We start from the raw sequence: 9,808 nt of genomic DNA, 5'->3' as shown, positions 1-9,808 counted from the left end.
CAGGTTTATCAGGCGCTGTACATCCCGTGGCTGTGTGAGTGACACCTGGGGAGGAGAAGCCTCCTGCTCCCCACGTTCCCCTTTGAAATGCAGGTTCAGGCCATCTGTTATCGAAACAGCAACTCTGCACAGAAGCAGGAACACAGGGCTCTCGGGTTTTACATATCTTGCCCGCCTGATACTTCTGCCCTGGAATGTTTTCCTTAGTTGCCTGGGAAACGTTTTTTTTTATGGGTTGAAAACAAATAAAAACCATACTAATGTTAATGGCTGTGACAATGATGCAGATTTCACTGAGACCTCTGACTAAGCCAGGCTAATGGCATGAATTCTCAGGTAGGGAGAGAAGACAGTCGTCCTTCATGGGCACAGAACCCACTGCTCTGTGGCTACCTGGAAGCAGCCAGCGTGGGCTTGCACGGCGTTGTGGGCGAGCCAGCCAGTGTACACTCGGGCTTCCATGGGAAGAAGTGAGTTCTATGTCTAGGAAAAAAGGATGGGAGAGAGGACTCCTTGGGGGGTGTTGCTGCCCTGTTGAACAGGGAGAGGCTGCAGATGGGGCGGTGGGCATGGGGCCCCAAGGTCACCTGCCCTGAATATCCCTTGGCCTGGGTCAGTACCATAGTGACTGGTGACCTCCACCAGAGGGCTCGGGACAGTCAGACCCTCCTGGAAGGGGCACACACGTGCAGGGGGTTAGCGCCTTCATTCTGTCCCTAGGCCTGTCGGGGACATTTACCAAGCACCAGCAGGAAGAGGGAGCTCAGCGAGGGCCCCTGCTTCCTAAGAAGCGGACGTTGGTGAGAAGCACGCGCTATTCAGTCCTATCCGTTTGTTCTTCCATTCCTTTATCAACTGCAGTCGTGTGCCTCCCTGTCCCAGGCTGCATGTCCAGTGAGTGGGCACGTGTAAAGACAACTAGGACACAGGCCAGCAGGCGATGTGGTGGTTAAGGCACTGGATTCCCACCTAGCTGACGCTGGTTTGAATCTTGGACCCAGTGGCTTGAAAATCACACTGGGCACTTGTGTATGTATGCCTCAAACCCCAAGATGAGAATGGAGAAGGGATTTCAGCATGGCCATCCCCCAGGGGTTGATTTCTCACTTTCCCTCTCTCTGTCTCTCCAGTGGGTGCATGCACCCTGTGACAAAAACTTTAAAAGATGAAGACAATCCTTGCCTTTGAGAAGCTTCCCATCCAGTGAGGGCAAGCACGACAAGATCATGCCTGGTGTCTGTTAAAAGATGGCTGGGCTAGCAGGTGACATGGTGGTTCAGGTGCTGGGCTCTCACATGGTCACCTGCAGTACGAGTGCCAGACCTGCAGCTTCAAAAACATGCTGGGCACGTGTGCACGTGTGCTCAAAATCCCAGGAGGAGAAGCGATGGTGGCGTGCCGTCCCTCCTGTGGGGGTGATTTCTCACTTTCCTTCTCACTGTCATCTAAGCCATCTGTGCTCCCATTGGCGGCTGGCAGATTCCCCCACAGTATTGTTAACGATGCCCGTTTAAAGGCTAGCCCCCCTCTACTCTTCCTGCCTGCTCTGGGTCTTTTTATTTTAGATAAGGGGGGAACTCGAAGAAGGAAGAGCACCCCTTTTTCTATCTCTTGTTTTTTGGCCATCCTTCTTGACGGCCCTGTCCTTACTCCAGCCAAAGCTCTTTGTCCGTGCTCCTCGTGGGGCTGCAGGGACACTGCCCACCTCGCCCTGGGCTGCCCACTCCCTCAGCACCGTGCAGGCCAGTCTTCTCCCAGTGCCCCCTTGGTTCTCCCCGCCGTTCCCTCTGCATTCGCCTCAGTGGGCACTGTGGCCCTTGGCCCTCTGCCCTCTGACCTTTACATGGTATTGTTCCCCAGCACATGGTTGGTTCATTTTCCACACTCGCAAGTCCTTTAGCTTAGTTTTTTATTTTATTTTAAGGCTCCAGAAATCCCACCTGTCTAATCAGTCACCTTTCCCTAAGCCTGGGCCTGCTCTCAGGCGTCCCTTACCTGCCGTACCCCAACTTGCTGTGCGGCCTCAGCTTCACCGGAGAACTGTGTGGGCCTGAGGCTGATCACAGGTGCTTACAGAGGCGGTCCCTGACTCTTCCTGCACTTCACTAGTCAGGAGGACAGAGGCAGCTGGGCTCTATCCTGGTGTCAGAGCCACCGCCCACCCGGAGCACGTCAGGGTCAGGTGGGGCTGGAGCGGACTGCAGACAGCGGTGGTCAGAGAACGGTGGCAGGGGCTGGAGTGCCGGCTGGCTGGCAGGTGTGCGGTCTGGAACCATCTTTGAAAATCCCTGTCCTCGTTTTTTTGGTGGCCAGTCACTTCCTCTCCCCAGGAACTAGAGCTGGTGTTGCTGGGTGGCAGCTTTACACTGTGGGAGTTCCAGAGAGCAGTGGGTGGGGCAGGGCGGGGGCCCGTGAGGGGCTGGCATTTAGGTCAGGCCTTGCTGGACCCAGATCTGAGGGGCCGAGCAGCTCTTCTCTTGCAAAGTGTGGGCTGAGTCAGGCAGGGGCTTCCAGAGCTTCGGGTCAGGCATGAGGAGGATACCCAGGAAGGATGGTCCGTGGGCCTGGGAGGAAGAAAAGCAGAGAAATGGCCTAGTTTAGAGCACAGTGACTTTTGGGGGGTTAGAGAAGCATTTTCTGCCCTCCTTGGACCTCTGTGTCCGCCTTTCTGCCTCACTGTCCTGGGTCCTGGGGCTCCTGCCCCTTCCTCCTGGTGTGTGGGGACTGCGACGTTGGCCTGAGCCCAGTCAGGTGACTTGGCCTTGATGTGCCTCTTGGTGGGATGGAGAGAAGGCGGGATGCTGCCCTCCAGGGAGCGTGCGTTCTCGCAGACTGGATGGCTGGAGCTTTCTGTCGCTGTCAAGGAAGGTCGTGAATCAGTAGGAGCAAACCTCAGGGGGGACCTGGCTCTGTGGTTGGTGTGTGCTCTGTCTGTTCTGCACTCTGTTGCCAAGCAGAGTGTTGAGAAACTTCACTTTGTCAGGTCTCTCCCTGCTCCAGAGCTGTCAATGGCTCCAGGTCGCTCATTCCATCAAAACTGGCTGACGCGGGAACCAGCAGTTAGCGTAATGGCTATGTCGCTGGACTCCCACGTAGTCGACCGCGGTTCGTGTCCTAGACCCGGTGGCTTAAAACTCACGCTGGGCGCGTGTGCGTGCGTGCCCAAGATCCCGAGAGGAGAATGGAGGAGAAGGGATTGCTGCGTGACCATCCCCCCTGGGGGGTGATTTCTCGCTTTCTGTCTCTATGTCTCTCTCTGTCTGTCTGGCGAGCGCACGCGCCCTACAGTGAAAATCTCTCCAAAAAAAAAAAAAAAGAGAAAACTGGCTGACGCTGCGATCTAGTTGCAAATTGTTTGGATAATTCTTTTTTAAATTTTTTTTGAATTATTTTATTTAACTTTATTTATTTTAATTTGACCAGAGAGGGACAGAGAGAGCGAGCGAGCGAGCAAGCCTCCAGGTCTGGGACTCAGCCCACCGTCAGCCATGTGGGAGTCCAGTGCCCTTAACCACCACGCCCCGTTTTGATCATTTAAGAGTTTTTTCTGGTTGACTCCTGGTCAGATTTCGTTAGGCAGTCGCCCCACTGTGGAGACACCATCTACCCAAATCCTTCTCCTTCAGTAACCGTCTTCCTTTCCCGACAAACCCACAAAGGCTCGTTTGTACCCACCAGAAACCCAGCTGAGTCGCCTCTGACACGATTCTTTCCCTCCGCTCCTTACCCACTCACGCACCGTACCCCGGGTATTTTCCTCTTCCTAGTCCTTGGTTCACCATGTTCTCGCCACACAGCTTCCTCCTTCCTCCCTTCTTCACATGCCTTTATACACACGGTTCCTTTGCCCAGCCTGGCCAGCCTCCAGCCTAGCACAGAGGCCACTGCCTCCGAGGGGCCTTCCCTGACCACTGCCCAGGTACCTCCTGAGGCACCTGAGCTTCTGTCATGGCTCTTCCCACAATTTTACTTTAATACTTATGTTTGTCTAAAGAATATGGCTCTCTAATGGCTAGGCTGTAAGTTACTCGAGGGCAGGGCTCCAGTCCATCGTGTGCGTGCGTGTGTGCATGTGTGTGTGTCTCCCACACCAGGACATGCATTCTCAATGAAGAACCGAGCACTCACAACCACCCCTTGAGGGAAGTACAGCAGCACCCCTTCATTTCACAGAGGAGAGGCAAATTGCCAAGGGCCACACGGTTGAGAGTAGGGACATTGGTCTCCCACTCAGCTCTTTTTTTTTTTTAGGTTTTTGCCATAGGACGAGTGTGCTTGCCAGAGAAAGACAGAGACAGAGAGAAAAAGTGAGAAATCACCCCTCGGGGGGATGGCCACGCTGCAATCCCTTGTCCTCCATTCTTCTCTTGGGATTTTGAGCAGCACGCACACGTGCCCAGCATGAGTTTCAAGATACCAGGTCCAGGACTTGAACTGCAGTCACCTGTGTGGAAGTCCAGAGCCTTACCCACCACACCACCTGCTGGCTCCACATGCAGGTCTTTTGGATTACAGCATGTAACAACCCCAGCTGATCCATTTATAGCCTGCTTAGGCTGAGGCTCGATTATAAGTCTCCTCTCCCTTGCCGAGGCCAGACCAGTCTACCGTGATCCCTGACCTCCTGCTAGCTTGCCTTGCGCCTATGGTCTGAACAGACAGCTTCCTGCGTGCCGTTCTGGGTAACACCTTCCTTTGTCCCAGCACGGCATGTCCCTGAATCTGATCCACCGGAGCGAGAGCCTACATTGCCTTACCCTTGTCTTGGAATCCCCAGAGCGGACCTGGTCACACCACCTATCACACAAATAATGGTTGATTAGTTGATGGTTGTTAGACACTTGGCAAAGGCTTCATCTGAGTTCCCTGTTAAGTCCTGATCGTGCAAACCTGCTCTGCGGCCAGGAGCCAGGAGACCACACCTCGGATCCAGAGGCGCTTCAACGGTTCCAATCTGCACTCATTGGCTCCCTTCCTGGTGGGTCTCAGTGTAACTTCTGGCCAGAAGCCAAGAATCTGAGGGTCTTCAATGCCATGAGTAATTGCATGAGTTGCTGATGGCTAATTAGGGGTGATTACAGTTAAGAGGCTTTGCTTGCTTAATATCCCCCAGAAAGGACTGGTGGTAGCTTTTAAAATCTTGATTCCCCCTGCAAATTATCTGATTCTCGTGACTGTCTTTTCATAAACCCTTGTAATTTATCTCCCCACCCCCTTATTCTAGTGAGAAGGGAGTTTGAGGTCCCGGGCAGACTTCAGAAAACAAGGATTGGAGAAAACTCTGCCTTTATTAGGGAAGATCCCTGGCACATCTCGAAACTTGGCTTCATTTATTTGTCTTTCCCTGCAAGGTGACGCAGAGGGAGAGGAGGCTGGGCGTGCTCCGCTTCCTTCTCGGCCCCATGACATTCCAGCCCACCCTCCCACGCAGTGCTTTGCGTGCTATTTACAATCTGCCTTTGAGACTACGGGCTTGCTGGGTGATCTTTAGAAATTCCATGTACCGAGGGCTTCTGTATAAAGCAGTATTTGTAGGTGAGGGGGTTGCTGTTCATTTTCCCTGTGGAAACGTTTGCAGGGTAGCTTGACATCTTTTGAATCGATATCATCAGAGCTACCATGTTCTGAGTGTCAGTCTGTGCCAGGCACTGGCTAAGCATGTTACAGGCGTGCCCTCGTTAATCTTCACAACAACCTGTTTTGTAATTTTTATTTTTTTAATTTGCCAGAGGCACATGCTCTTGGCAGAGAGAGGGAGGGGAAAGCACCCCGCAGTGGGGCACGGCCGCCCTGCAGTCGTTTCTTTTCTCCATCCTGCCGGGATCTGGGGTGTGCACACACACGTGCCTCTTATGTTTTTCAAGCTGCCAGGTCTGGGACTCAAACCACATGGTCAGCCGTGTGGGCTCTGACTCCCTTAACCAAAAGTTTGGGGCCCAAAATTATTACTATTATTTTTAAAAGTTTTTGCTATAGGGCATGTGTGCTTTCTAGAGATTGAGAGAGAAGTGAGAGGGAAAGTGAAAAATCACCCGCTGGGGTGATGGCCAAGCCACAATCCCTTCTCCTCTCCTCTTGGGATTTTGGGCGTGCACATACATGTGCCCAGTGTGATTTTCGAGCTGTTGATTCCAGCACTTGGACCAAGGTCAGCCATTAACCAAGTCCAGTCCCTTAACCACCATGCCACCTGCTGGCCTCTCAGACTTGTATTTTAAAAAATGGTTTCTTTCCGATCTAATTTACACACCATACATTTCATCAGTCTAGTGTGTGACCTCACGTTTCGTACGTTTATGGAGTTGTGCAGTCATCACCGCAATCCAGTTTCCCAACATTCTGTACAGGAAGGAGCCCTGGGCCATCCTGTTAGCTCCGCCCACCCTGCAGCACCTAGCAACTGCTGGCGTCCTCCGTGGTAGCTCTGCAGATTTGCATGTTCTGGGTGTCACCCACGAGTGGACGCTTACAATGCCTGCCCTGTGTGTCGGCTTCTTCCACGTGTGACGATGCTTTCACAGTTCACCCATGTTGTCGTGTCTACCATGCTGCGTTTCATTTGACTGCGAGGCAGTATTGGTGCCCTTGCTGTGCGGTTGGGGGACCCACGATGCAGAAGGGGTCAAGTAGCCTGTACCCAGTGGAGCTAGATCTCTAGCGCGGGTCTGCCTGGCAGCAGGGTGAGCTTGTCGCCCCATCCTGGTCACGCTCAAACGCCAGTTAGGAAACCTGTGTGGTGGTATGATGTGTTAGTATCTTCCATTTGCTCACTCTGGTTTTATTAACCTGCTTAGACTCTAGGATCCGCCTAAGCAAATGATGCTAAAATAACATCATTCGTTTCCTCAGGGGTTGAACAGCGCTCCCGCCTGCAGAGAGATCGGCCTTCGTTGAGCTCTTACTTGCGTCTGGTCCCAGCACCATGGTTTCCCACCCCATGGGGGCTCTTGGGTAAGTTAAGGAGCCTTTTTAAAAGGAAGCAGGGAACTAAGAAATGTGACATTTGCATTTTACTATATGATTCTTATTTTTAAGCATTATTTATTGTTGGGGTCAGCAGAAGGCATAGTGGTTACATTGCTGGACTCCCACATGGTGACCATGGTTCAAGTCTTGGACCCAGCAGCTTGAAAATCACACTGGGCTCATGTGCATGCATGCCCAAGATCCCAGGAGAATAGAGGAGAAGGGATTACAGCATGGCCATCCCCCCAGGGGTGACTTCTTGCTTTCCCTCTCACCGTCTGTTTCTCTCAGGTGAGAGCACATACCCTATGGCAAAAAAAAAAAGAGGCAACAAAAATCCTCTAAAAATAAGAATTATTTACTGAATTTTTATGTATTTGTCTATTTATTATTTAAATTTGCTCTAGGGCACATGCATTCACCAGAGCGAGACAGAGAGGGACAGTGAGAAAGCAAGCCACCAAGTCTGGAACTCAACCGTAGCTGACCACGTGGCTGTGCAGCCATGCAGGAGTCCAGTGCGCTACCCGCCATGCAACTTGTTGGCTCACTGTATAGTGTGTTAAAGTAACTCGTCGTAAGGGTCTACATCTCACTGACATTGTTGAGGTAACAGATACACAAATAATGGTGTTCTCTTCAGGAGGGCCTCCAGGGCATTAGTAGGTGTGTGCTTGCTGAGAGGCCGTGGCTGGGTGTCTAATCTAAGCTCTCCTATTTCTGGGAAACCTCCTCTAGGCTTCAGAGAAAAAATTATTTTTAGCTAAAGATGGGACCAGATCACTGGATGTTTACCATGGTTACATAACAGAATTATCTGAATAAGTTTAAGAAATACTGTTCTCTCCATGCAGCCCCATGGATGTTGACTTAATTAATCTGATATTTTTAGAAGGTACCCTACTCTGGTCCCTTCTGTTCAAAACTTGTGACTTGCATTTTTTTTTTAAAGAACTATTTTATTTAACTTTATTTATCTTTTAAATTTGGCCAGAGAGGGACAGAGTGAGAGAGAGAGAAGGGAAGTGAGAAAGCAAGGCACCAGGTCTGGGACTTGATCCGTGGTTGACCATGCTGGAGTCCAGCGCCCTTAACCACCATACCACCTGCTGGCCCTCACTCGCATTTTAATGGTACTTACTTTTTAAAAAAAATTAATTAATTAATTGTACTTTGACCAGAGAGGGACAAAGTGAGAGTGAGAGCAAGAGCGAGAGAGAGAGGGAGAGGGACAAAGCAAGCCGCCATGTCCAGGACTTGAACCGTGGTCGGCCATGCGGGAGTCCAGAGCCCTTAACCACCACACCCCTGCCAGCTCCTTTGATGGTGCTTATATTAACTGTAAGTCAGACAAGTACTACCATGCCTGTCTGTGGATCAGAACACAAGTGCTCGGGGAGCTTAAACCATGGATGTGCAGTCAGGACAGTACCTTGAACTGTAGCACTGGAACTGTAATTCATTTATCCAGGCTGTTTTCACACTTAAGAAAGGTTTATTTCTCCCATGAGAGAGGGAAGGGAGAGACATATAGGGAGAGAGAGTGTGAAATCATCCCCCAGGGAGGATGGCCATGCCACAAACCCTTCTCCTCAGGATTCTGCCCTCAGGATTGTTGACACACATGCACATGGCACATGGCACATGGCACATTTTTCACGCTAGCCAGGTCCAGATTAGAACCACACAGCCAGCCATATGGGATCTAGCTGCCTTAACCACCACACCAGCTGGCTGGCCTCTTACTTTTTCATTTTAGCTTTTGCTATATGGCATATGCACTCAGTGCAGAGAGAGAGGAAAAGTGAGAAACCACCCCCAGAAGGGGATGGCCATGCCACAATCCTTTCTCCTCTTGGGATTTTGAGCGTAGATTCACATATGTCCAGTACACTTTTCAAGTTGCTGGGTCTGGGATTTGAACCATGTAGTCAGCCATGTGGGACTTTTTTTTTTTTTTAAGTTTATTTATGTCTCTCATGAGAGAGGGAGAGAGAGTAAAAAAAGGAAAAGAGGAAGACAAGTGCTCCTGACGGTGACTTGGCTACCCTGATCCTTCCCCAACCTCCCAGCCAGCCAGGATCACGGGCACACTTTGTGTTCAGGGTGACCTGGCGTCTGAACCTGGGCCTCCCATGGGGCTGCAGTACTGTGCGCTGATACCCTGTAACCTGCGCCACTATGGCTGGGCCCATACTTTGTTTTAAAATGGACAGGTCCTTACTAAAGTTCTTCAGTCAGGGAGCTGGGTGGTGGCTCAGCAGTAAAATGTAGCCCTCTGTGAGGCTGACCCAGTGAGAAGGTTCTGAGCTTGCACCTGGAGGCCTCCCTGAGTACACTGAGCAGGTGCTTGCCTGTGATCCGGGCTGGCTGAGGCTGGGGTGCGTCACGGCACCAAGGCTGTTGGGGATGCTGTCTCTCTGTCTCTGTTTCTCTCACTCATGACAGAAATATATAAATAACAAATTCTTCAATCAAAATATTTTTTTTTCTTTGAAAATGCAAAAATTTATTTGGACTCCAAAGGTTTTAATACAAAGAGAAAACCGAAGGACAGATTCTGCTATGGAGAGGCCTTAAGGAAGAACTTGGCTATATCCCGATTTTGTTTTTTTCTTTTACTATTATTTTATTTCATTAAAACAATTTTTTTCTGAAACATTTTTTTAATTAATTAATTTACATTCATTCCCTGAGCATCATCACGGCATACAAAATGTGATTTCCCATCCAGATTATACTGCATAGTGGCTTAATCATGCATGTTATCATCAATAATTTTCCATTTCTGGGACCAGCAGTTAGTGTAATGGCTATGTTGCTGGACTCCCACGTAGCCAAC

The 9,808-nt window shown here is 50.6% G+C and overlaps 1 long non-coding RNA gene across 1 annotated transcript in view; it reads left to right on the top strand.

The window, feature by feature from the left end:
- Positions 1 to 253: 253 nt before the first annotated feature.
- The window catches only part of LOC114004528 (uncharacterized), an 87,171-nt gene continuing 77,616 nt past the window's right edge, over positions 254 to 9,808 (top strand). The window contains exons 1-2 of the long non-coding RNA XR_003546664.1: positions 254 to 470; positions 6,850 to 6,951. This is a non-coding gene — a long non-coding RNA (uncharacterized LOC114004528). The remainder of the gene's footprint in view (positions 471 to 6,849; positions 6,952 to 9,808) is intronic.

Source organism: Tupaia chinensis, unplaced genomic scaffold (assembly GCF_000334495.1).
Source record: "Tupaia chinensis unplaced genomic scaffold, TupChi_1.0 Scaffold138425_1, whole genome shotgun sequence".
NCBI lineage: Eukaryota > Metazoa > Chordata > Mammalia > Scandentia > Tupaiidae > Tupaia > Tupaia belangeri.
This window is presented reverse-complemented; position numbering and strand designations above follow the sequence as displayed.